Source organism: Xyrauchen texanus, chromosome 28 (assembly GCF_025860055.1).
Source record: "Xyrauchen texanus isolate HMW12.3.18 chromosome 28, RBS_HiC_50CHRs, whole genome shotgun sequence".
Taxonomy (NCBI): Eukaryota; Metazoa; Chordata; class Actinopteri; order Cypriniformes; family Catostomidae; genus Xyrauchen; species Xyrauchen texanus.
In genome coordinates this window covers 5,177,379-5,204,904 of record NC_068303.1, presented here as the reverse complement: position 1 = coordinate 5,204,904, position 27,526 = coordinate 5,177,379, and the positions used below count along the sequence as shown (strand labels likewise).

The following is a 27,526-nucleotide window of genomic DNA, read 5'->3' as shown; positions in this document are numbered from 1 at the left end:
GTCATCAACATGTACAAATAAGGAGATTGCTTCAGTGCCAAGACAGTATAGGCCTATGTTTGTATAGTGTATAGAGTAGTTATTTACATTTCAAATGTTAAAGGGGTAGTTCACCCAACAATTACACTTCTCTCTTCATTTGTTCCCCCATGCCATCCCAGATGTGAATGACTTTTTACCTTCTGCAGAACACAAAAGAAGATTTTTAGAAGAATACCTCAGCTCTGTTGGCCCATTGCAGGTGAATGGTGGCCAGAACTCTAAAGGTCGAAAAAGCACATAAAGGCAACATAGAAGTAATCCAGGAGACTTTAGTGGTTTTATCCATATCTTCAGAAGTGATGATATGGATAAAACCATATCATCAAAAAAAGTCATTTTTATACTATAAATCTCCACTTTCACTTTCACATTATTTTTCTTTATATTTTTTGTGATTTCCATTCTTTATACATATCACCATAAAGATGGAGAATCTGGAGATTTATCAAATATACAATGGAGCCCTCCACTTATCTATAAATGTTTGCTATGTATACATTGCTAATGCATCTTTAATTGTCTAAATTATCTTTGCATTGGGCATAATTATACGAAGAAGAAAAACCTGATGCAATCTTGTATTGGTTTGATCAATCATTATTGTTTTAAAAATGTCTTCACAGACCGGCACTTTTCATGACTTTATCTGCAGCGTTTTCTTGTGGAGGGTGAACCAGCACTTGATGCTGGCGTTGAGCGGTGTTTTGATGCTCCAACGGGTGCAGCATAATTTTATTTTCAAGAGAATTTAAAGGTTGTGCTTTATTGCCTGGATTCTCAGGGTTCAGAGGTCAAGTTTCAATAAAATAAGACATTAATTTCTAGCTATGAAAACGGTGAGGGGCTATAGTGAAAACTGGTGCAAGAGGAGAGCAAAAGCTGACAGCACATCTTCTAATGATAAGGAGCAGTTTGCACAACAAAGAAGGCAAAAATGGAGAAAACATTCATTTTGATATCTATTTCTATCAGTCAAGAGAAAATTTGACCATGAAAAGGACCTCACCTTGGCATTTAGACGTGCAAAAGCAAATCTAACATTTACCACAAACAATACCTTTTAGGAAATTGCGAGTAAAATTGACTCAAAATCTTTCTTTCAACAGATTTTTTGTTCACACTTCTGTTCTGCTAATATCTTTGAAAACGTCCCTAATTTTTTATATGTACACAGTATGCACATATTATGAATGCATAGAATATGATGACGAACCTACTACATTTTCCAAAATGTAAAGTAACAGATGTTTTACAATGCAATGCTAAATGGGATTTTTCCTCAATGTTTAGGAATACACTAGTATAGGTATGACCTCAAAGCTAAAAGGCAATGGAATTATGGACTAAATGCCACAAAATTCTAGTTTTGGCTTTTCTAGTTTTGACATCTCATATCTGTCTGCTTTTCTAAATGTATTACCCTTTCCAGGATGATGTATTGCATCCTTTTTAATCAACAGTGACAAATAACTACCAGGAGATATGTTCATTGTTCTTTAATAACAATTTAAAGACAGGTTTTCAAATGAATGAACTTTATTTTTCCCTTTTTCACCCAATTTGGAATGTTCTAATCTAAATGCTTCTTTTAAGTCCTCGTGGTCGCGTAGTGCCACAATCCGGGTGGTGGAGGACGAATCTCAGATGCCCCCATGTCTGAGACCATCAACCCGCGCATCTTATCATGTGGCTTGTTGAGCGCGTTACAGCGGAGAGGCTTCACGCGGCATCCACGCGCCCCACTTAGAGCGAACCATGAGGAGGTTTTCCCTTGTGACTCTACCCTCCCTCGCAAGACGGGCCAATTTGATTGCTTAGGAGACTTTGCTGGAGTCACTCAGCATGCCCTGGGATCCAAACTCGTGATGCCAGGGGTGGTAGCTCAGCGTGGTACCGCTGAGCCACCCAGAGAGAGCTTGTGTAATTGCGACCCACAATCATTTATTCAGTCTGATGGTGGTTTTTGCTGGTTCAGTTGGTCTGGATGTTGTTGAGAGTGGTTTCATGTTCCTGGAGAGAGAGAGAGAGAGAGAGAGAGAGAGAGAGAGAGAGAGAGAGAGAGAGAGAGAGAGAGAGAGAGAGATTACCTATATTATTTGTTGTCAAAAATAAATAGAAAGTCAATCTTTACAAAGTTTCTAATTCTTGTAGCTACAAACTTCAACAAACGTCTCAACAAACTTCCTAATCTTTATTAAAAAATGGCAAGAGTTAAGATTTATTTAGTTATTATTACAGGTTTACAGTATATTTATTTGTCATTGTGTTTCTCTGATAATTGATACATAATTAAACTATTTATATCATTATTTAAATTAAAAAAACTTTATATCAATGCTGATGTTAACTTCAGCGTTATTACCTTGAAACAGATGGGGTTTTTTTGCATTCCCAAAAGCTTTCAAAATCACAGAGGCAACATCTTTCTTCAAGACACCAGCTGCAGACCAGTGTAGGACACCTGTAAGTTACACAAGGAATGTGACCACTAGATAATTTATCATACTTTATACAGTTATTAGAAAACACGTTTCAATATGTACTATATATTTTTTTTAGCACAGGTTGTTTTACCAATATTTTAAAGATAGACTTACATGTTGTTGTTTTGGGGAAGACAAAACATCTCTCTCCGGAAGCTGCTGGACAATTGGTACATTCACAAGTATACATTCGGAATGAGAATTGCAAAATGTTCACAGTGGCAGATTTAGGGATGGGCGGCACAACCCCCTCAAGATGTTCTGAAAGGGGGGGTGGGGGTGGGGGCTGGGGGTTGTCTCACATCAAGGATCTAAAATTTGCCGATAATATTTGCTATAATTATAATTTTATAAATTTATTTGTTTATATAAACACGTTTGTTATTAATAAAGATACATTTGAACTCTTTCCCCGCCAAACACGGAATTTTCCGGGTTTCCGTGTTTTAGGTGTTATACGGTAAGGAAGACCCCTCCGCATGTTTTGAAAGAGTACGCAACTCTTTGATCAAAGAAACAGACTGCGATTGTCTCAAACATGAAGAAGTGGAGTATGAGAAGCTCAAAATATCAGACATAAACATGCCTTTTTCTCAGCTTTTTGTCTGAAATGTTGTTTTTTGACAAAACCTACCTCTGTTCAAGTCGCAATAAAAAAAGAACAAATGGAGATAAAATAAAATCGTTAAGCAATGCCTTGAGTAACACATTTTAATTACGTTTTGGAAACAATTACATTTTAAATCAAATAACATTTTTAATAATTGATTCATCAATTTTAAAAATCCGTCCATATTTTAATTCTTTAGAATAACAGTGTTTTTTGAAACGTTCCTCACCAAGGTATATCCCAAAATATTCATTATCTGTTGTATAAACCGGGCCTCCACTGTCTCCAAAAGCACCTACTTCAGAAATTAACCATTCATTTTCTCGCATTTTCTTCTTCAAAGATGGATGGGGGTTCTTAATAATTTCACATTCTTTCATTACTAAGTTTCCTGACTCTCGGGTGTAAAAATATAAGTCTTTAATATCATTTCCACAAATTTTTTTTGTTAATTTTATATCTTGCAGAGGAGCAAGGCTGCCTTTTAATTTAATAATAGCTAAATCATCATTTTGTGAAGTCATTAGACATTCTGCTGAATACATCAAATAAAAATCTTTACATGAAAAAATAACAATTATATTGTCTATATTGTCTTTATCAAAAATGTGTTTTGCAGTTATTATCAACCCTGATGTATAATAGTAACCACTGCCGTAAGTTTTATCTGATAAAATTGTTATATTAAATTGTTGACGGTCGGTAAATTGTAAGTTTATTGGTGATATAACTTCAAATTCTTTAATACAAAGTGGAGAGTTAGATTTCACCTCTTCAAAATAATTTTCGAACTTATCATCATCTCGAAAATGTGAATAAAAATCATTTAAATGTAACTGTTTTCCAAAAGAATGTTTTTCTTCATTATTAATAGAATTTCGTTTTCCTTCATTATTAATAGAATTTCGTTTTTTGGCATTCTTAAAATGGAAAAAGATTTCTAATTTTTTTTTTAAAATATTAAACCTTTTAGCAATACTCATTCTCGAAATGTATCTTGAAAAATGACCAATTATCTGAATCAAATATGAATACAAGAAAACAAATACAATTAATTAGCTAATTAAATTAAAAAATAAACAAATTCTTCTTCATAAAAAAAAAATATTGAAAATATAAAGCCATACCTTTCAGTTGATTTCAAAGAAGTTCGAGCAGCTTGAAAGACCACATTTCAGAACTCAGTGTTTTATAGAAGCTCTGAACCAATCATTTTTATGGGTTGTGCAAGGGAGGTGCGTTTAATGAAAAATGAAACTTACAGTTGTATTAATTAATAAGTGCACTGCATTACATGTAAAGAATTGAAAAATAATCCATAAAGAGTTTATTGTAATTTTTTTACTACATAAGTGAATTATTTATTGAAGTTTATTCATGTTCTAAGTTTACTGTATTTTCTTGTCAAAATGGACTAAATCAGTTTTACTTTCTTCATCATTTGTGCTGAAGTCTGCAAGCAACAGGGCGGGTCATCGGGTCTGTCCACATTTTTGATTTATTACTGCTGTACTGTGTTTCTCAAACTAGTTTTACACTTACAGTACACTTACAGGAAAATGTGTTTCGTGGAAACTTGCAAGTCTGCAAATCAACATGCTTTGCATTTATATGACACCTTTGACATGGAAAAAACAGATTTGTAAGGTACCATGAAACAGTTACTGGTTTTCCTGTTTGGTAATGTAAGTGCAATACCTTTCCATATCATTTTGAAGTGTACTGAATGTTTTCAATAAATGTAAAATCTATATGTTTGAACGGACTTTGCTATTAAAACATGTTTTCTGCTTATGCAATAGTTCAACTCTCTTTCATAAAGGAGACCTCAAACTGCATTTTGTGCATTTTATGGTGTTGCATCAGTTATCCATGATGATGACGACGACACAGAAATCGTTAATTTAAAAGAAGAAAATCAAATGTTCACATAAATATATTTCTTAGAAATCTACAATGTTACTAAGAGTTTGGGAGAGAAAAAAACCCTCAAAAACAAAATGTGTTCTGATGTCTGAATCTCATTATTTAAAGGTTCTCTTGATCAGTATAAAAGTGAGTGCAGCTAGGGTTAACTTTCAGTAAATGGCACATAGAATAAGGAAAATATTTTAGACACAGTCCTCAAATCTAACAGGACAAGTCATGTTCCAAGATTATATTTAGTATAACATCAATGGGACTCCTGATTAGTCTAAAAGGCAGAAGCAGTTATTGTCTGCATGGGAAAGAAGTATTTCTGACTCATTTAATGTCTCTGTTATGTTCTGAGGAGAGGTTTATAAGAAATCTGAGTGCAGCTAATGCACTATGTTGCCCTTTCTTTTTGCTATTACAAGGGAAAATACATTACCTACAAAGCTGTAGGCCACAGGCAAACAATTTAACAATTTTCGCAGTCAACAAAATATCTCATAAAATGTCAAAAATACTTGTTTTATCTGTGTAAGTTCATTTTAAACTGTTTGGTTTTATAATGCTTCGTGCTTTGTCATAAGCTTATTAGCCTGTTATTTGTCTGATATTGCAAAATTTTGGTTGGCATTTTGTTGTCTGTAGGCTAAATTCATGTAACTTGACTATTCAGCTGGTCAAACCAAACCAAAATATGTTAACCAATAGCCAATTCTTATTTCACTCTTGTATATGTGGTTATAACCGTCAATATCAACCATCAGGTGCAAACGATTCCAAGCATTTGACAGATCTTGTCCCCTCCCTGAACATGCTGCTTTTACAGAAAATGTTTTGCCAAAGCATCAACGGACTTGTCAAACTTGTAGTATATTCCAGTTCTGGAATTCCAGAAATGGGTCACAAGCTTCTGGTATTTGTTCTCAACAGGTAGTGCCAAAAAGCAGCATTTTAGAATCAAGGCATCATCAAATAAATAAATATGCAAAACTAACCAAAAATTAACTCAACAGTTTTGGTCTTAGAAGTCTTAAATGTAACACAAAGTAGCAACATCTGTTACTATTACAAATATCAATAATTAAGATATGTGGCTATAAAACAGATATCAAGAACTAAAGTTGAATTAATGGAGTTCTGTTGTTACAACCTATTCCAGTATCTGGGTTAGTTGTACAACTAGTCGGGGTAATCTGTAACAATAAGTGGAAAATAGAAAAGAATTGAGCATTTTGCGTTGCTTCAATGAACAAATATAAGAACTACATGACGGCAAATGTTTATTTACAAAGAAGCAGTATTCATTCATATAAAGATGCATCAAATGTTGAGTTGGAGACTGCATATGATTAAGTGTGAGATGGAGATGATGACACGCAGATTTCCACAAACTGTGGTGAGAATCATAGTAGCATAAACACATACATAGTCACTTTAATTACAGTAGGCCGATTCACTCTGGGACAGGAGTCTGGTAGAAGTGGATAGCAATGAAGCAAATTCTCAAAATAAATGTCAGTCTCATTTGAAGTCATCATGTCTGCCAGAGATGCTGATCAGTATGCAGTATAAAAACACAATATTGTATTTAAATGTCACACAAATACTGACAAAACTCTGAAGGAATTCATCCACAGTCTGATAGAGTACAACATATAAAAAGAAAATGATACAATACAAGCCCATTTAATGAAACTACATGGGCATAAACTTTCAGCTCAGCCCAGGGTGCCATACAAGCTAGAACCGTCTGCCACTGCCTCCAGAATTGCGAGAAAACAAAGTTTGAGAACTATCATGTTAAAATAATGCAGCTTTAATTTATACATATATAAACAAACTTAAAGTGACACTTTTTGAGTCTAATCAAGTTATATGAACTGAATGTAATTTCTAAGGACTGAATGTAAAATATAAAATAGGGTTTTCACCATTTCAGAACTCCTATTTGCTGTTCACTGTAATGGCCCTGTGGTTTGACAAACTCATTTTCAAAAGTGCAATTAGTTAAACAGAAAACTTGATAAAACTTGACTATGACAAGAACAGACCAATGACTATGAATGAACCAGACTCCTTGACCAATGGACATGAACAACATTACAATCAAACAATTATCAACAAAGTGTGTTTGAGTTCGACTGCGACTCGCCTTACCGATCGGTGAGATTTGCTGGTTGCAGTCGGGGGAGAAGTTGAAAAGAGAGGACATTTTGCTCTTCCCATTGTCTGCTGAACCTACACCAGTCACTGAAGATCACGCAATGTTTATAGATGAAGTGGAATTCAGATAGACAGATACTTGAATGTTATACAAAATAATCAAGGTTTCTGTGTGTCTTACAGTTTTTCTCGATTGCTTAAACACGTTTCTTGAAACTATGCCTCGCATTCTCAAAACAGTAAATACAAATCCATAACGTCTCACCCAGTTTCCCAAACAACCTATTTTCAGGTCAAAATGAAGCTCTAAACTCAAAACCATTCACTCTTGCTGAAAAACCAAACTTTGCCCTCAGACAGGACACACAAGCCCTCAAAATAACACACACACTACAACATAGTCTAACACACTGGTGCAATAAATTCAAAACAACATTTCCAAAAAAGTTATGTTACTTGTGGTTCCCTTCCTCACAAACCTTTTCACATGATGAACAAAAGACACAACCAATGGATACATTGGCACATTTTTATTCATTCATGTACTACACAGTACAACACAACAAAAAAAAGAAGATTATTCCGCCTCAGCCTCCTGTCTTTGGTCTGGGTCAGGCCAGAGAATCTCATCCACATCACAGGCTATATTAGCCCTAGCCAGGCAGCGGGGGTAAAATCCTCTTGCATGCCTGATTCACCCCTGGCACGCATCTACTGATACATCTAGGCAGGCTTCTTCCATGGCCTGGAGGAGGTGAACACGCATATAAGGTTCTCGATCATACACTTTCCACCGCCATGCCGAAAAAAACTCCTCTATTGGGTTTAGAAAGGAGAGTATGCAGGCAGAAAGATGTTTGAAAATCTCGGGTTATTGGTAAACCAGTCTCGAACCAGAGCAGCGCGATGGAAGCTGACGTTATCCCAAACAACAACGTAGTGAGGGTGGTCTGGTTGTGCTGGTTCCCTGTGGTCCAACTGGAACATATGCTCTCTTAGACCGTCAAGGAAAGCAAGGAGGAGCATAGTGTTATAGGGTCCTAAAATGGCATGGCGGTGGAGTACCCCTCGTTGGCTGATGGCTGCGCACATAGTGACATTCCCTCCAGCTGACCAGGGACATTTACAATAGCTCCATGGCCAATTATGTTCCTCCCCTTCTCCTTCTTTTGGTCAGGTTGAAACCAGCCTCATCCACAAAGATAATTTCAGGGGAACAGGCCAGCCTTCAATCTCAAAGATTCTCTGCAAAACACATGAAACACAGTAGAGTAAATCACTATGCTGAAGCACAGTTCAAGAGGGCACAAATGGCAGCATAAACTGCTATAATCTGATGGTACACAATACTTCATGCGATATCAAAATTCATACCTGAACATATTCCACTCGTTGGTCTTTCACTCTGTCAGAGTTTCGTTCAAAAGGGACGCGGTATACCTGTTTCATCCGGAACTGGTGCTTTCGGAGGATGCGGTCAATTGTGGAGAGGCTGATGGCATTTATTCCTCGAAAATGATTATTATCCTCAATCACTCTCCTTTGAATCTCTCGCAGGCGGATTACATTATTGGCAATGACCATGTTTACAAGCTCCATCTCTTGCTCCTCCGACAAAAGCCTTAGCCTGCCTCCACCAGGTGGTCGTCTCTGTGTCCTAAAAAAATAGAAGCACTCATTACTGTAACACTCACACATCCTTTTTACAGGAAAAACTGAAACTATCTGTATGCGAGGCAATTTGATGCATTTCTTTATTACAATAGTACATATTACATAGTGCAACAGAAGATGTGATGTCAAAGCACAGAGTACAGCACAAGTTACTGTACAGAGCAGTCTTACTGTAAGTACACCTACCTGTTTTCCTCCCTGAAAGTTCTGATGATGGAGGCGACGGTGAAGCGACTCAAATTAGGCTGTACTCGTTGCCCAGCCTCCCTCATAGTCATGCCATGGACAAGGACATGATCAACTAAAGTGGCTCTAATTTCATCCGAGTCTGCTTGTCTCCTTGCCCTTCCTCCTCCTCCTCCACCACCACCTCCACCTCGTCTACCTCGGTCCTTCACCACGTCCTCCTCTTCCTCCTCTCCCTCCTCCTTCACCACGTCCTATTCCTCCCCCTTCACCACGTCCTCTCCCTCCTCCTTCACCATGTCCTCTTCCTCTCCCTCCTCCTTCACCACGTCCTCTTCCTCCTCCTTCACCCACGTCCTCTCCCTCCTCCTTCACCACGTCCTCTTCCTCTCCCTCCTCCTTCACCACATCCTCTTCCTCTCCCTCCTCCTTCACCACGTCTTCTTCCTCCTCCTTCACCACGTCCTCTTCCTCTCCCTCCTCCTTCACCACGTCCTCTTCCGCTCCCTCCTCGACCTCTTCCTTCATTTCTTTGTGGATCCATTGTTCCAAAACTCAAATTAACTGACTCTGGCACTTTTATGTATCTTGAAAGTTCTGATTGATGTGTGTTAAATTGTGACTCTTAGTGTTTTCACCTGGGTAATTGTGTGCTAATTGAGCTGAAACTATGCTGACTTGAGTGAACAATATTGAATGCTAGTGCTTTCTAAATGACCACATGGTCTAGGCAATGAAATATTAAGGGATTTGTGTGTAGAGTTTTGCAGTGACAGTTCAACAATTCTGACTCATGTGTCAAAACAGGGAATAGTGTTTATAGTTTAGTGAAATGGGTGTGCTTTTTGATAAATGGCATTATGGTTTTGAAATTTTTGTTCAGAAGCCTGGTTATAGTGTTTAAGCAATTGAGAAAAACTGTAATACATTGCCTGCTGTGTGTACAAGAAGGAAGTTCAATAAAAGCCTGTATTATTTTAATACCAATAAAGGAGCCAATATTTGTAATCATATTAATGTTTTTAATGAATAAACATAATATAACTATGACAAATATAGCATGATATAAACATGATGTACTGCTGTAAAAACACGGATTTGTGAGACAATACAACATACATAATACACATATTACACATCTTTCCTAAGACGGACATAAATGCATTTTGACAGGAACAAAAGTATATATAGTGTCAAATTTCAGCACTTTCAATATGTGCGATTAATTGTGATTAACAACAAAGAAATTAAGCAATTCAAATTTTTAAATGCCTGACAATACTAGTTTTAGCACAATATGTGGACTTTTAAGATGGTCCCTTACCCACTATAGTAAAAACATTTCCATCGGAATTCAAGATTATATTAAATATCTTGAACAATTTAAATCCCGTAAAACCGGAAGTCTTTACGGAAGTAGAACCGGAATATGCTTAAAAGCATATTAATGGCTAAAGTCTGATAACACTGTATTTAGCACAAACTGGGCTACATTAATATGTGAGCAACATGTGTGTACATGTTTGTATTTTTGAGAAAATAAAATTTATGCTTGGTTTTTGAAAAACAAAAAATGTAAGTCATTGAAATAAGGCCATATAACACATACTAAACATTTGTCCACAAGACTTTGAGGACTGGATCTTGTAGCCTAGATTTTTTTGCTACAAAATGATGAGAAAACATCCTGATCACTCATTCATACAAAACAATATAGTCTTTAACTTTTATAATACACATAGTGTTAGAAAGGCCATATGCGAGGAGGCATGGATAATGATATGATTCACACCTGGGGAGACAAAGACCCCTCCCTGGGCCTATCAATGAGGAATTTGTCTGAGAGAGAATGAATGTGAGGAAACTTAATGATCACAATAAAGTTTAAGTTAAAACAAGTAATCTGACTATACATTTTCTTTACATAAAGACTTTACTTAAAAACTTTAGACCTACACTACTGTTTAAAATGTTTAGATTAGTAAGATTTTTTTATGTTTTTAAAAGAAGTCTCTTCTGCTCACCAAGGCTGTTATTTGGTCCAAAATACAGCAAAAACAGTGATATTGTGAAATATTTAAAACAACTGTTTTCTATTTGAATATTGTAAAATGCAATTTGTGATCAAAGCTGAATTTTCAGCATCATTACTGCAGTCTTCAGTGTCACATGATCCTTCATAAATCATTATAAGATGCTGATTTTCTAATATGGGCATATTTAAAGTGCATTTTACTAATTTACACCCAAACACATATTTGCAAGCACAAGCTTTGTTGATGATAATGATGTTGTTGATGTTGATGATAATGAGGCAGCATAAACGCTAGTTAAAATATAATCTAAAAATTCATATTATATTTATATCATATTACATATTATATTTATATCACACAGCATACAATTTAAATACCTGCTTTAGCAGAAACAACATTTTAAATGTAACTAAAACTTGCTTATTAGGACATATTTCAAATTTCAATACTCTGAATCTTGGCTGGCAAGTCTGGAAACAGTCCCACTAAATAAAATATGTACATTTTTATATAAAATACCATGTCAACTAATATAGCTTTGTTTCATACAGATTACATTGCAGGACAATATTTTAAATTTACGTATTTTAAATTGTTTTAAATTTGAATTGTTTTATTTAAAAGTAGACATTTTAAGCTTTCTTTAGACATATGTTTCATGTTTGTGTGATAAGTATTCGCAGAGTTTAAGTTCAGTTTTGTGACATGTTTCAGATATATACTTGCAGAGACAGAGACGGCTGTGTTTTCTTTATTTTACTAAAGCACAAGGTTTTGTTGTTATTGTGAGTTTACACAAATAAAAGTAGACCCTTTATAGTCTCTAATGATGTCTTACAGTTCTGTATGCCCAAAAATGTAGTATTTTAAGTTGTTTCCACTGTAATGATGAATAAATCCAGCACACAAAAAGTAGCAAACAATATTAAAAGAGGCCACGCTTCTGACATGCACTATCGTCTGATTCGGAAAACAGCATTTCTCTGATCCAGGCGGGAATGTTCACTTCATGATGGCTGGATGTCTGTTACCTAGCTACTGCTCCTGGCAGTTGACAAACGGAAACAGCAGAGTGCTGCGCACATCATCCTCTCGGCACCCACACAATTTAAAATCCTCCACCTCCAAAATTAGGTTTAAGAAATGTAGAAAAATATACTAAATGAAACATACTACGTTTCATTGATACGGTTGTGTGTTTTGTTGATTAGAGCTATTGATGGGCAGAAAATAAATTAATTGGGGGTGTTGGGGGCCCTGAACCAATCGGGGCCCTAAACAAATGTTTAGTTTGTTTATTGGGTCAGGCCGGTCCTGTTACTTATACTAATACTTATCTTGAATTAGATTGTGAAACACACCGTATCTATGCGCCTGGCCACAGTGTTTGCATCCTAGAGCGCTAGCTTCACTCACCTTTTCACCTCTATCTCTCCTCTTCCTTAAGAGGGACTAGAGTTGCATTACAGCTCTGATAAAAAACAGGTGCTTTCATAAGCGTGAGTTTCTCACACATGGGGAGTAAATGCAGAGAAGCTACAGCATGAGAGTGTGCATGAAACCACTGTGACTGTGGCATACTACCCATACTAATACCATATATATTTATGGCAGAAATAGTAAGAGTAGTATGGTAGTACTAGTATGCCATAGTATGCCATTTCGGACTTGTGTGAGGGTCTATTGTTTTACTCTAGATATATATACCGTCACCGTAACTTCAAGAATTTTCAGGATTCTCTGCTTTGCAATATTACGTGTCATCAACGTGTACAAATAAAGACATTGTTTCGATGGCAAGACAGTATATGTTTGCATTATGTGTTGTGCAAGGGAGGTGCTTTTATGGATCAATGAAACTTACAGTTGTATGAATTAATAAGAGCACTGCATTACAGGCAAAGAATTGAAAAACAGTTTATTGTACTTTTTTACTTCATAAGTATTTTAATTCTTTATTGACTACTTTTTATTGAAGTTTATTCAAGTTCTAAGTTTACTGTATATTCTTGTCAAAATGGCTACTAAGTCAGTTGTACATTCTTCATTCTTTATGCTAAAGTTTGCAAGCAAAAGGGCGGCTCATCGGGTCTGTCCACATTTTTTACACATTTACAGGAAAATGTGTTGTTTTGTGGAAACTTGCAAGTCTGCAAATCAACATGCTTTGCATTTTATGACACCTTTGACCTTGAAACAACAGATTTGTAAGGTACCATGAAACAGTAATATTTATGTTTATGTTTACGGTTTTGGATTTCACGTTTATAAATAAACTGCACTTGGGTTTTTCACGTCATCATAGTCTTTGCCAGCTAAAGTTACACGTGGATAACTATAGAAAGTTTGATTGTATAAATGACTATTTATTTATGACTGAAAATCTGAGGGAAAATCAGTTAATGGGCCAATTAACCTAAAGAAGTAACTTTGAGGTTTTGCTGGAAATAAACCAGGTTTGAGTAATTAAACTGATTTATCCACCAAGAATCTAGCTGTAAAATGTTTTTGAAATTATTGACTGGAACTACCTTTTTTGTTTTAGAGAGAGAGAATTAACAAAGGTTCAAGCTTATTTTTAAAAGATTAACATTTTTCAGGTTTACATTTTTCTAGTTGGCTGACTTATATTTGCTTCCCTTTGCTTTCTGTGACCCTACAGATCACCTTTTTATCCCGGATGGCCAAAAGTTTCTTTTGACTGCTTTGTTTAGCAATAGCTTTTATTTACATTTCCTTTTTATTTAATATCACAACCTACCATGAAGACAAAATAAATACACAATACTAGAATAAAATCTACAATGTGCTTTATTAGACCACTAAAATTAGCCCAAGACTAAATTAAATAATTTTTATAGCTTACTTAACATATCGGCAGCATTCTCTGGATAAATTGCTAGATGCAAAAAAAAATTAAAAATATATTAAATTAAAAATATAAATTACCAAATGGAAAAAAATATATATAAATTAACAGAACAAAAACAAAACATTAAATTAAATCAAATTAATAAAATTACCAAAAATACATTATTAGGTTTATGTATTATTGCCTAATTATTGCCTATTATTGCACTTCTTTTAATTAACCTTGCCCTATAATTCTGTGAACGAAAAAAAAAAATACATTCTCATAATGTTCTACATTGTTTTAATCAAAACTAGATAAGACTGTCAAAACTATATATTTAATGCGGAGTTAACTTTTAGAAATACTAGCGTTTTTAAATCTTCTAGAGCTTTTTCATCTGCAAATGTATAATGCATAAATTAGCCTCCGGCACTAAAATACATTTAGATGGCAATCGATTAAATTCAAACTACGCAATATTATCATGTTGATTAGATCAGTTTGTGTTTTGCGCTGTTAAAAGTCCAAAGTTCTATTTAATGCGGGACATAATAGCTAAGTTAACTTTCTTAACAAAAAAGATTGTGATGCATTAGATTAGAATGTTGATATGATTATTCAAAATATTTAATAGGGGAAAGATATAGATGTATGTATTGATGACGTTTAGATTTTCTCTCCACATATAAATGGATTATCATCATGTTTTCTGGACACTACTTTTAGGATTTCACAACAAAGCTTTGATTGTGGCAATCACATCACCACTCGTGTTCTCCTTCGCCATCCCATCATTCATTTTTAATAAACGGCAGTTGATGCAGGAATAAAGAGACGAGACAAGCATGTTAAGTCAAGCTTTACCGAAAGTTTATCTCAATAATATGGAAGGTGAAAACGAAAAGTGAAAGTAACCTTTGCGCTGGAGGTTGAACATTACCAAGTTCTGCAAGTTTTTAAATTAGTATTTTTTTATCACAATCTTTCTGGTTATATCAGAAATGTAATCTTTCCCTCATTCCAATAGTGTTTAATGCTGCTTAATATGTGGTGAATTATTGCATTAAGGTACGTTAACAGGTGTTTTGCCCGTGATGGAGCGTTAGTGGAGCGTTCTTGGAGCGAGAGAAAACAATGATGCTCCGATTTTTTAAAAACCCGCTCCTTGCTCCAGGCAAAATCATGCCCCTCCACTCCTCGCTCTGCTCCAACTCCCCTCACATACTCTGGTTGCCACCCATTCACTTGCATTGTATGGAAATTCTTATTTTAAGTTCTGCAGAAGAAAGAAAGTCATACACATCTGGGGTTGCATGAGGGTGAGTAAATAATAAGAATTGTAATTTTGGGGTGAACTTAAGGGCTCTTTTCAGATCTGGATGAATTTGTCAATAATTCATCCAGTTCTAGTAATTACTACAGTGAAAACGTGAAAATGTACCACAAGGACATTATATATAATGCTGAAATACAAACCAAAGCAAGATCATGCTTTATTAATGCCTTCTTTTGCTATTTCATAGCTTTTAAAGTCCTGTGTGGATTCTTATTTCAGTGTAGTTACAGTTTTCTGTGTCGTAAGTATTTGGATCGTTAGATCTGTACAGCAGTACCGCCGCTCTCTAAGCGCAGAGTAAACAACATACTGTATGTAGGGCACCAACTCCGGTCATGGAAAACTCACTTTGTCTGAAACCACCCCCTATCCACTATATAGTGCACTGTTTCGAGTTTTCGCTATTTTGTAGGAGGTCTGTATTCTGAGTGAGCCACTCATACATTCCTTTTGTTCACTCATTCTTACCCACAATGCCTCTAATTTCAAGTGTACGTTTTAAGTAGAGATGCACCGATTGCAATGTTCTTGGCCGATTCCGATTTCCGATTTTTTGCAAGTGTGACCTGCCGATACCGATTTTTTCAGATTCCGATTTTCTTTCTAAGAACTATTATTGACCGCATACACAAACAAAATCTACCTTTCTTCAATGCAACATTTTATTTTCATAATAAAATAAATTATTAAACATTACAATTTCCCCCAAACTGCACTAAGTTACAGGATCTTCTCTCACTTAAACAACTCTCAAACTAAAGTGCTCTGTGACTGGAAAGAGGTAGAAATAACAATTAACTGCAAATAAGTGCACTATTTTTATAAATGGACCTTTTTCTCTTTATTACTCGTCTAACAAAACAATTCCAAAGATCTGAAAAACTGAAGTGTCCAATACACTCAACTTATGTTAGATGTCCAAATATCAGTTGTAAAACTAAGCACTGCTTCGGGAACGGCTTGTAAGTTACCTGTCAACACTCCCGTTTTTCCCGGGAGTCTCTTGTTTTGTTATTTCTCCCAAAAAACTCGCATAATTTGTATGGCCCAAACCACGTTAAATGAATAATCACATCAATATATTATTCCAAGGTGGTCCAGTTGCCAGTTGCCAGAATCAAGCATCACTGGTAGATGGGAGGAGAAGACTCAGCTGGTGCTCCGGTGAAAAAAAACTAAATATACATGTACATTTAACAACAGCTGGATGGAAGAATTGAATTTCATATCCCGAAGCCATATCGACAATACCCACGCCTTTTGCAATGTGTGTCGCACTGATTTTAATATCGGACACGGTGGGAAAAATTACGTTACTCAGCACATTAAATCACAACGGCACAATTTGTATAGTATTTAGCCTGCCTCTGCCATCCAGCACCCCACTTCCCTCTCCGGATTTGTGTACCTAAATGTTGACAGATAACAGGCTGCGTGTGTGACATGACACGAGATTAAACAACTCGGGCAACGCGACGTCGGAAAGTACCTCCTACTCTGTATCTAGGAAATTTATCCGATTTCTGATCCCTCTGTCCTCAGCTATGGAGAACAGCTGGTCATCCAGGGCCATGAATTCCATAATTTTCCTCGTAATTGCTTTGGTCTTTTCACTGTTCATACCAAGGAATGATAGGAGAGGCTGCTGACTTGTGGCTCTGAGCTCTGTCTAGCTTTAGCCGCTTTCCCTTTTAAGCTTCTTTTTAAAAATGGGCATTTTCAGCTGGGTGATGGTGTTTTAAATGTCTAATTAGGTTTGTTGTACCGAAAGATATTGTGGTGGTTCCCCACGGTTTACTTTGGCCTTACAATTATTACACATTTCGAACTTTATGTATTCTTCACTCACACAGTGAAGATCTTCCACGCCAATGACATGTTTACGTGTGGCTGTGACGTTATTGCCTGCGCCGCTGGCAACAAAACGGACCGGCTTGGAATCGGAAAGACGTGAGGCTGACCGGCCGGTCACCGGCCCGGCCGAGCATGCGGAAAATCGGCTAATTCCGGTCACTGGCCGATCGATCGGTGCATCTCTAATTTTAAGTACATGATGATGGTTAATTTCCCACAATCCACCACGAGGAAGATGTACGAGCTGGGAGTTTCCTGCTTCCTTCATTCCTGCAATGTTTTATTTCATGCTGAATGTAGTAAATTACTTTTTGACAAATCATTACTGGATTAAAATAACATAATAACATATAGAGAGACAAAACATACAGATACATTTTAAAATGCACTCTTTATTTGATCAAATGTGTTTACTCTTTATATTAACACACAGTATATATTAAAAATGACAAAGAGAAAGAAGATTTATTGTATTAATATATTATTTTATAAGAATAACAAATAAGGCCCAAGTATTTTAAAATTTCATATGTGACGTTTCTGCACCAGCCCCAGTTGTTGATCATGCGAATGACAGTATATGACATGCGGGACAAAGCACACTGATATATTGCTGCACTGATTTGAAAATGTACACTTAAAAACTGATGTCATAAGAGTCCAGTTACAGAATCACCCTGAAAATGACCATCTCATTACACAGAAAAGCCCGACTTAGAATTAGAGCAAAACTTACCTCAGTGTGCTGCCTTAAATTGGAGCTGTGACTTTAATCTTGAAATATCAGCTTGTCTTGGTGTTAAGAGAAGGCAATGCTTGACAAAACTATTTTCTTTTCACTGTGTGGAGCGAAGAAAGTGTTTCACTTTGAAGAGTTTGATGCTTCTGCACTGATGACATGAGTGACAGTCTTATCACTCAAGTGGGAGTGTCTCATCGCGCGCAGCTGTGCACTTCCGCTCTCGTAAAAGTCCCATTTAATAATCTCTCAATAAATTACCCAGTAATGTAACGACAGTAACGCCACACATTTTAAAGAAGTAAAAGTTAAAAGAAAATCATTAGAAATGTACTTGAGTGAGAGTAAAAATTACACACTTTTAAACCTACTCTAAAAGTAAAAATATCCCCAAAATGTTACTAAAGTACATGTAACAGAGTACATGTAACAGAGTAAATGTAATGAGTTACTACCCACCTCTGGTCATCAACATGTACAAATAAGGAGATTGCTTCAGTGCCAAGACAGTATAGGCCTATGTTTGTATAGTGTATAGAGTAGTTATTTACATTTCAAATGTTAAAGGGGTAGTTCACCCAACAATTACACTTCTCTCTTCATTTGCTCCCCCCCATGCCATCCCAGATGTGAATGACTTTTTACCTTCTGCAGAACACAAAAGAAGATTTTTAGAAGAATACCTCAGCTCTGTTGGCCCATTGCAGGTGAATGGTGGCCAGAACTCTAAAGGTCGAAAAAGCACATAAAGGCAACATAGAAGTAATCCAGGAGACTTTAGTGGTTTTATCCATATCTTCAGAAGTGATATGATAGGTGTGGGTAAAACATTGTTAATTAAGTCATTTTTATACTATAAATCTCCACTTTCACTTTCACATTATTTTTCTTTATATTTTTTGTGATTTGCATTCTTTATACATATCACCATAAAGATGGAGAATCTGGAGATTTATCAAATATACAATGGAGCCCTCCACTTATCTATAAATGTTTGCTATGTATACATTGCTAATGCATCTTTAATTGTCTAAATTATCTTTGCATTGGGCATAATTATACGAAGAAGAAAAACCTGATGCAATCTTGTATTGGTTTGATCAATCATTATTGTTTTAAAAATGTCTTCACAGACCGGCACTTTTCATGACTTTATCTGCAGCGTTTTCTTGTGGAGGGTGAATCAGCACTTGATGCTGGCGTTGAGCGGTGTTTTGATGCTCCAACGGGTGCAGCATAATTTTATTTTCAAGAGAATTTAAAGGTTGTGCTTTATTGCCTGGATTCTTAGGGTTCAGAGGTCAAGTTTCAATAAAATAAGACATTCATTTCTAGCTATGAAAACAGTGAGGGGCTATAGTGAAAACTGGTGCAAGAGGAGAGCAAAAGCTGACAAGCAAATCTTCTAATGATAAGGAGCAGTTTGCACAACAAAGAAGGCAAAAATGGAGAAAACATTCATTTTGATATCTATTTCTATCAGTCAAGAGAAAATTTGACCATGAAAAGGACCTCACCTTGGCATTTAGACGTGCAAAAGCAAATCTAACATTTACCACAAACAATACCTTTTAGGAAATTGCGAGTAAAATTGACTCAAAATCTTTCTTTCAACAGATTTTTTGTTCACACTTCTGTTCTGCTAATATCTTTGAAAACGTCCCTAATTTTTTATATGTACACAGTATGCACATATTATGAATGCATAGAATATGATGACGAACCTACTACATTTTCCAAAATGTAAAGTAACAGATGTTTTACAATGCAATGCTAAATGGGATTTTTCCTCAATGTTTAGGAATACACTAGTATACTAGGTATGACCTCAAAGCTAAAAGGCAATGGAATTATGGACTAAATGCCACAAAATTCTAGTTTTGGCTTTTCTAGTTTTGACATCTCATATCTGTCTGCTTTTCTAAATGTATTACCCTTTCCAGGATGATGTATTGCATCCTTTTTACTCAATAGTGAGAAATAACTACCAGGAGATATGTTCATTGTTCTTTAATAACAATTTAAAGACAGGTTTTCAAATGAATGAACTTTATTTTTCCCCTTTTTCACCCAATTTGGAATGTTCTAATCTAAATGCTTCTTTTAAGTCCTCGTGGTCGCGTAGTGCCACAATCCGGGTGGTGGAGGATGAGTCTCAGATGCCCCCATGTCTGAGACCATCAACCCGCACATCTTATCATGTGGCTTGTTGAGCGCGTTACAGCGGAGAGGCTTCACGCGGCATCCACGCGCCCCACCTAGAGCGAACCATGAGGAGGTTTTCCCTTGTGACTCTACCCTCCCTCGCAAGACGGGCCAATTTGATTGCTTAGGAGACTTTGCTGGAGTCACTCAGCATGCCCTGGGATCCAAACTCGTGATGCCAGGGGTGGTAGCTCAGCGTGGTACCGCTGAGCTACCCAGAGAGAGCTTGTGTAATTGCGACCCACAATCATTTATTCAGTCTGATGGTGGTTTTGCTGGTTCAGTTGGTCTGGATGTTATTGAGAGTGGTTTCATGTTCCTGGAGAGAGAGAGAGAGAGAGAGAGAGAGAGAGAGAGAGAGATTTACCTATATTATTTGTTGTCAAAAATAAATAGAAAGTCAATCTTTACAAAGTTTCTAATTCTTGTAGCTACAAACTTCAAGAAACGTCTCAACAAACTTCCTAATCTTTATTAAAAAATGGCAAGAGTTAAGATTTATTTAGTTATTATTACAGGTTTACAGTATATTTATTTGTCATTGTGTTTCTCTGATAATTGAAACATAATTAAACTATTTATATCATTATTTAAATTAAAAAACTTTATATCAATGCTGATGTTAACTTCAGCGTTATTACCTTGAAACAGATGGGGTTTATTTTGCATTCCCAAAAGCTTTCAAAATCACAGAGGCAACATCTTTCTTCAAGACACCAGCTGCAGACCAGTGTAGGACACCTGTAAGTTACACAAGGAATGTGACCACTAGATAATTTATCATACTTTATACAGTTATTAGAAAACACGTTTCAATATGTACTATATATTTTTTTTAGCACAGGTTGTTTTACCAATATTTTAAAGATAGACTTACATGTTGTTGTTTTGGGGAAGACAAAACATCTCTCTCCGGAAGCTGCTGGACAATTGGTACATTCACAAGTATACATTCGGAATGAGAATTGCAAAATGTTCACAGTGGCAGATTTAGGGATGGGCGGAACAACCCCCTCAAGATGTTCTGAAAGGGGGGGTGGGGGTGGGGGCTGGGGGTTGTCTCACATCAAGTATCTAAAATTTGCCGATAATATTTGCTATAATTATAATTTTATAAATTGATTTGTTTATATAAACACGTTTGTTATTAATAAAGATACATTTGAACTCTTTCCCCGCCAAACACGGAATTTTCCGGGTTTCCGTGTTTTAGGTGTTATACGGTAAGGAAGACCCCTCCGCATGTTTTGAAAGAGTACGCAACTCTTTGATCAAAGAAACAGACTGCGATTGTCTCAAACATGAAGAAGTGGAGTATGAGAAGCTCAAAATATCAGACATAAACATGCTTTTTTCTCAGCTTTTTGTCTGAAATGTTGTTTTTTGACAAAACCTACCTCTGTTCAAGTCGCAATAAAAAAAGAACAAATGGAGATAAAATAAAATCGTTAAGCAATGCCTTGAGTAACACATTTTAATTACGTTTTGGAAACAATTACATTTTAAATCAAATTACATTTGTAATAATTGATTCATATCATATTTCAATTCCAAACATTTGAAACCTTTTTTCAAACGTTTCTCCCCAAGGTATATCCCAAAATATTCATTATCTGTTGTATAAACCGGGCCTCCACTGTCTCCAAAAGTACCTACTTCAGAAATTAACCATTCATTTTCTCGCATTTTCTTCTTCAAAGATGGAGGGGGGTTCTTAATAATTTCGCATTCTTTCTTTACTAAGTTTCCTGAATTTCCGGTGTAAAAATATTAAAAGTCTTTAATATCATTTCCACAAAAAAATGTTGTTATTTTTATATCTTGCAGAGGAGCAAGGCTGCCTTTTAATTTAATAAAAGCTAAATCATTATTTTGTAAAGTATTTAGACATTCTGCTGAATACATCAAATAAAAATCTTTATATGAAAAAATAACAATTATAACAGTTAGATATGACCTCTTCAAAAAAAAAAAAAATCTAACATATCATCATCTCGAAAATGTAAATAAAAATAATTTAAATGTAACTGTTTTTCGGTATTCTTAAAAAGAGATACCAATTTTTCTAAAAAATTTCTAAAAATTGTAAACATTTTAGCAATTCTCATTCTCGAAATGTAACAACCCCCTCAAGATGTGAGGGGGGGGGGATCTGGGGCTGGGGGTTGTCCCACATCAAATATCTAAAATTTGCCGATAATATTTGCTATAATTATAATTTTATAAATTGATTTGTTTTTATAAATAAGTTTGTTATTAAGAAAGATACATTTTAAGCAATGCCTTGAGTAACACATTTTAATTACGTTTTGGAAACAATTACATTTTAAATCAAATTACATTTTTAATAATTCAACATCAATTTTTAAAATCCATCCATATTTTAATTCTTTAGAATAACAGGGTTTTTTTAAACGTTTCTCCCCAAGGTATATCCCAAAAAATTTATTATCTGATGTATAAACCGGGCCTCCACTGTCTCCAAAAGTACCTACTTCAGAAATTAACCATTCATTTTCTCGCATTTTCTTCTTCAAAGATAGAGGGGGGTTCTTAATAATTTTGCATTCTTTCTTTACTAATTTTCCTGACTTTCGGGTGTAAAAATATAAGACTTTAATATCATTTCCACAAAAATTTTTTGTTATTTTTATATCTTGCAGAGGAGCAAGGCTGCCTTTTAATTTAATTATAGCTAAATCAATCTTTTGTGAAGTCTTTAGACATTCTGCTGAATACATCAAATAAAAATCTTTACATGAAAAAATAACAATTATATTGTCATCTTTATCTAAAATGTGTTTTGCAGTTATTATCAACCCTGATTTATAATAGTAACCACTGCCGTATTTATCTGATAAAATTGTTATATTAAATTGTTGACAGTCGGTAAATTGTAAGTTTGTAGGTGATATAACTTTAAATTCTTTAATACAAATTGGAGAGTTAGATTTGACCTCTTCAAAAAACTTTCCGAACATATCATCATCTACAAAATGTAAATAAAAATAATTTAAATGTAACTGTTTTCCAAAAGAATGTTTTTCGGCATTCTTAAAAAGAGATACCAATTTTTCAAAAAATTTCTAAAAATTGTAAACATTTTAGCAATTCTCATTCTCGAAATGTAACTTGTAAAATGACCAATTATCTGAATCAAATATGAATACAAGAAAACAAATACAGTTAATTAGCTAATTAAATAAAAAAAAAAATTCTTCTTCATAAAAAAAAAATATTGAAAATATAAAGCCATACCTTTCAGTTGGTAAGAAGTTTAGGCAGTTTTCCGTAGACCACATTTCAGAACTCAGTGTTTTATAGAAGCTCTGAACCAATCATTTTTATGGGTTGTGCAAGGGAGGTGCGTTTAATGAAAAATGAAACTTACAGTTGTATTAATTAATAAGTGCACTGCATTACATCTAAAGAATTTAAAAATAATCCATAAAGAGTTTATTGTACTTTTTTTTACTTCAATTGACTTTTACTTATTTATTGACTACATTTTATTGAAGTTTATTCAAGTTCTAAGTTTACTGTATTTTCTTGTCAAAATGGACTAAATCAGTTTTACTTTCTTCATCATTTGTGCTGAAGTCTGCAAGCAACAGGGCGGGTCATCGGGTCTGTCCACATTTTTGATTTATTACTGCTGTACTGTGTTTCTCGAACTAGTTTTACACTTACAGTTTACTTACAGAAAAATGTGTTTCGTGGAAACTTGCAAGTCTGCAAATCAACATGCTTTGCATTTATATGACACCTTTGACATGGAAAAAACAGATTTGTAAGGTACCATGAAACAGTTACTGGTTTTCCTGTTTGGTAATGTAAGTGCAATACCTTTCCATATCATTTTGAAGTGTACTGAATGTTTTCAATAAATGTAAAATCTATATGTTTGAACGGACTTTGCTATTAAAACATGTTTTCTGCTTATGCAATAGTTCAACTCTCTTTCATAAAGGAGACCTCAAACTGCATTTTTTGCATTTTATGGTGTTGCATCAGTTATCCATGATGATGACGACAACACAGAAATAGTTAATTTACAAGAAGAAAATCAAATGTTCACATAAATATATTTCTTAGAAATCTACAATGTTACTAAGAGTTTGGGAGAGAAAAAACCCTCAAAAACAAAATGTGTTCTGATGTCTGAAATCTCATTATTTAAAGGTTCTCTTGATCAGTATAAAAGTGAGTGCAGCTAGGGTTAACTTTCAGTAAATGGCACATAGAATAAGGAAAATATTTTAGACACAGTCCTCAAATCTAACAGGACAAGTCATGTTCCAAGATTATATTTAGTATAACATCAATGGGACTCCTGATTAGTCTAAAAGGCAGAAGCAGTTATTGTCTGCATGGGAAAGAAGTATTACTGACTCATTTAATGTCTCTGTTATGTTCTGAGGAGAGGTTTATAAGAAATCTGAGTGCAGCTAATGCACTATGTTGCCCTTTCTTTTGCTATTACAAGGGAAAATACATTACCTACAAAGCTGTAGGCCACAGGCAAACAATTTAACAATTTTCGCAGTCAACAAAATATCTCATAAAATGTCAAAAATACTTGTTTTATCTGTGTAAGTTCATTTTAAACTGTTTGGTTTTATAATGCTTCGTGCTTTGTCATAAGCTTATTAGCCTGTTATTTTTCTGATATTGCAAAATTTTGGTTGGCATTTTGTTGTCTGTAGGCTAAATTCATGTAAATTGACTATTCAGCTGGTCAAACCAAAATATGTTAACCAATAGCCAATTCTTATTTCACTCTTGTATATGTGGTTATAACCGTCAATATCAACCATCAGGTGCAAACGATTCAAAGCATTTGACAGATCTTGTCCCCTCCCTGAACATGCTGCTTTTACAGAAAATGTTTTGCCAAAGCATCAACGGACTTGTCAAACCTGTAATATATTCCAGTTGTGGAATTCCAGAAATGGGTCACAAGCTTCTGGTATTTGTTCTCAACAGGTAGTGCCAAAAAGCAGTATTTTAGAATCAAGGCATCATCAAATAAATAAATATGCAAAACCAAAAATCTAACCAAAAATTAACTCAAGAGTTTTGGTCTTAGAACTCTTAAATGTAACACAAAGTAGCAACATCTGTTACTATTACAAATATCAATAATTAAGATATGTGGCTATAAAACAGATATCAAGAACTAAAGTTGAATTAATGGAGTTCTGTTGTTACAACCTATTCCAGTACCTGGGTTAGTTGTACAACTAGTCGGGGTAATCTGTAACAATAAGTGGAAAATAGAAAAGAATTGAGCATTTTGCGTTGCTTCCATGAACAAATATAAGAACTACATGACGTCTTTAATTTTTTCTCCTAACCCATTAACCTGTCCCCCTTGCCCAAACCTTAACCTATAACCTCCACCACTTTCCCCAAATCCTAATGATGAACTGTCCTGCCCTTAGCCTTAAAAAATATTTTTTGATGTTTTTATTTCCTGACCCAGTACAAACTAAGTACCTTATTGTTGTAATCATAATGTATACATAGAAATATTGCCATACCTACAAAGTCATATAGACAGAGCCATGCTTCCTTTTGGAACCTTTGATTTTCCAATCATAAAGAGGAATTTACAATTGTACTTTCAATGATGAAACACCAGATGGAGACAGATATTTCTCACAATGGTAGTGCAAATTATACCTTTAATTAACAGTATCAGGTGCAAATGTTTATTTACGAAGAAGCAGAATTCATTCATATAAAGATGCATCAAATGTTGAGTTGGAGACTGCATATGATTAAGTGTGAGATGGAGATGATGACACGCAGATTTCCACAAACTGTGGTGAGGATCATAGTAGCATAAACACATACATAGTCACTTTAATTACAGTAGGCCGATTCACTCTGGGACAGGAGTCTGGTAGAAGTGGATAGCAGAGAAGCAAATTCTCAAAATAAATGTCAGTCTCATTTGAAGTCATCATGTCTGCCAGAGATGCTGATCAGTATGCAGTATAAAAACACAATATTGTATTTAAATGTCACACAAATACTGACAAAACTCTGAAGGAAATCAACCACAGTCTGATAGAGTACAAAATATAAAAAGAAAACGATACAATACAAGCCCATTTAATGAAACTACATGGGCATAAACGTTCAGCTCAGCCCAGGGTGCCATACAAGCTAGAACCGTCTGCCACTGCCTCCAGAATTGCGAGATGCAATTTTTATTGGTTCAGCCGCACACACAAGAACTCCAGAATGGGTTGCACACACAAAAAAGAGTGGCAAAAACTGAGGGTTGATTATTCTTTAGACCTAAAAGTCGATTCCATGAAGACAAGCATCAAGAATGGCCTGCTTTAGACTCTGAAACACTGGATTAAGCACTCAAAATTAAACATTTATGCTAAGCCTATCGATAACGCAACCAGCCTGTATGAAACACTACTAGGCAGACAGGAGGAGTTTAAAGGTTATATTACCTCATAATCCAAGGTAGGCACTATTTTATTATTTATGAGTTTGAATTGTACTGCATAATGGCCATGTTAACTCGTGGAATTACATTGTAATCCTTTTTAAATGTTAGAGGCCTATTTGTAGCTGCTTCTCTGAAAGGGTCCTTCTGCAAAGGGCAGTCAAGAAGTTGATGAGGGTTTTGCAGGCCCATGATCTCTCTTAACTAAAGGGACATTAATCAAAAATGGCATTATGTGTTGCTTACATTCCTTAAAGGTATAGTAAAATAATGATAGTAAATTAGGTTCATTTTTGGTTGACCTATTCCTTTATATCAGTGCTAGAAGTGTGGATTTGTGTATATTGTAACTACATATTACACATCTTTCCTAAGATGGACATAAATGCATTTTGACAGGAAAAAAGTATATATAGTGTCAAATTTCAGCAATTTCAATATCTGCGATTAATCGTGATTAACTACAAAGAAATTAAGCAATTCAAATTTTTAAATGCCTGACAATACTAGTTTTAGCACAATATGTGGACCTTTAAGATGGTCCCTTACCCACTATAGTAAAAACATTTCCATCGGAATTCAAGATTATATTAAATATCTTGAATAATTTCAATCGAAACAGGAAGTTAAACGGGTTTGAAACGACATGAGGGTGTGAAATTGTACACAACATATTTTGGGTAAACTATCCCTTTAAGATGAGTGTTTCTCAAACGAACCTGTGTAAATATGTACATGTACTTACTTATACTAATACTTATCTTGAATTAGATTGTGAAACACACCGTATCTATGCGCCTGGCCAGTGTTTGCATCCTAGAGCGCTAGCTTCACTCACCTTTTCACCTCTATCTCTCCTCTTCCTTAAGAGGGACTAGAGTTGCATTACAGCTCTGATAAAAAACAGGTGCTTTCATAAGCGTGAGTTTCTCACACATGGGGAGTAAATGCAGAGAAG

General features: G+C 35.2%; 2 long non-coding RNA genes across 3 annotated transcripts in view; both read right to left on the bottom strand.

The window, feature by feature from the left end:
- Positions 1 to 23,379, bottom strand: part of LOC127621980 (uncharacterized) — a 42,193-nt gene extending 18,814 nt beyond the window's left edge. Inside the window, exons 1-4 of one of the 2 annotated variants that reach the window (XR_007967929.1) lie at positions 23,355 to 23,379; positions 20,974 to 23,247; positions 20,738 to 20,837; positions 19,896 to 20,415 (exon numbers count right to left, since the gene is read on the bottom strand). This is a non-coding gene — a long non-coding RNA (uncharacterized LOC127621980). Of the gene's footprint in view, positions 1 to 19,895; positions 20,416 to 20,737; positions 20,838 to 20,973; positions 23,248 to 23,354 lie in introns of those variants that run through there. The other variant, XR_007967928.1, reaches the window with a different exon arrangement.
- Positions 1,590 to 4,286, bottom strand: LOC127621979 (uncharacterized). Its single transcript, XR_007967927.1, has 4 exons — positions 4,263 to 4,286; positions 2,640 to 4,151; positions 2,405 to 2,503; positions 1,590 to 2,052 (listed from the first exon to the last, which is right to left on the bottom strand). It is a non-coding gene; the product is annotated as an uncharacterized LOC127621979 (long non-coding RNA).
- Positions 23,380 to 27,526: the final 4,147 nt, after the last annotated feature.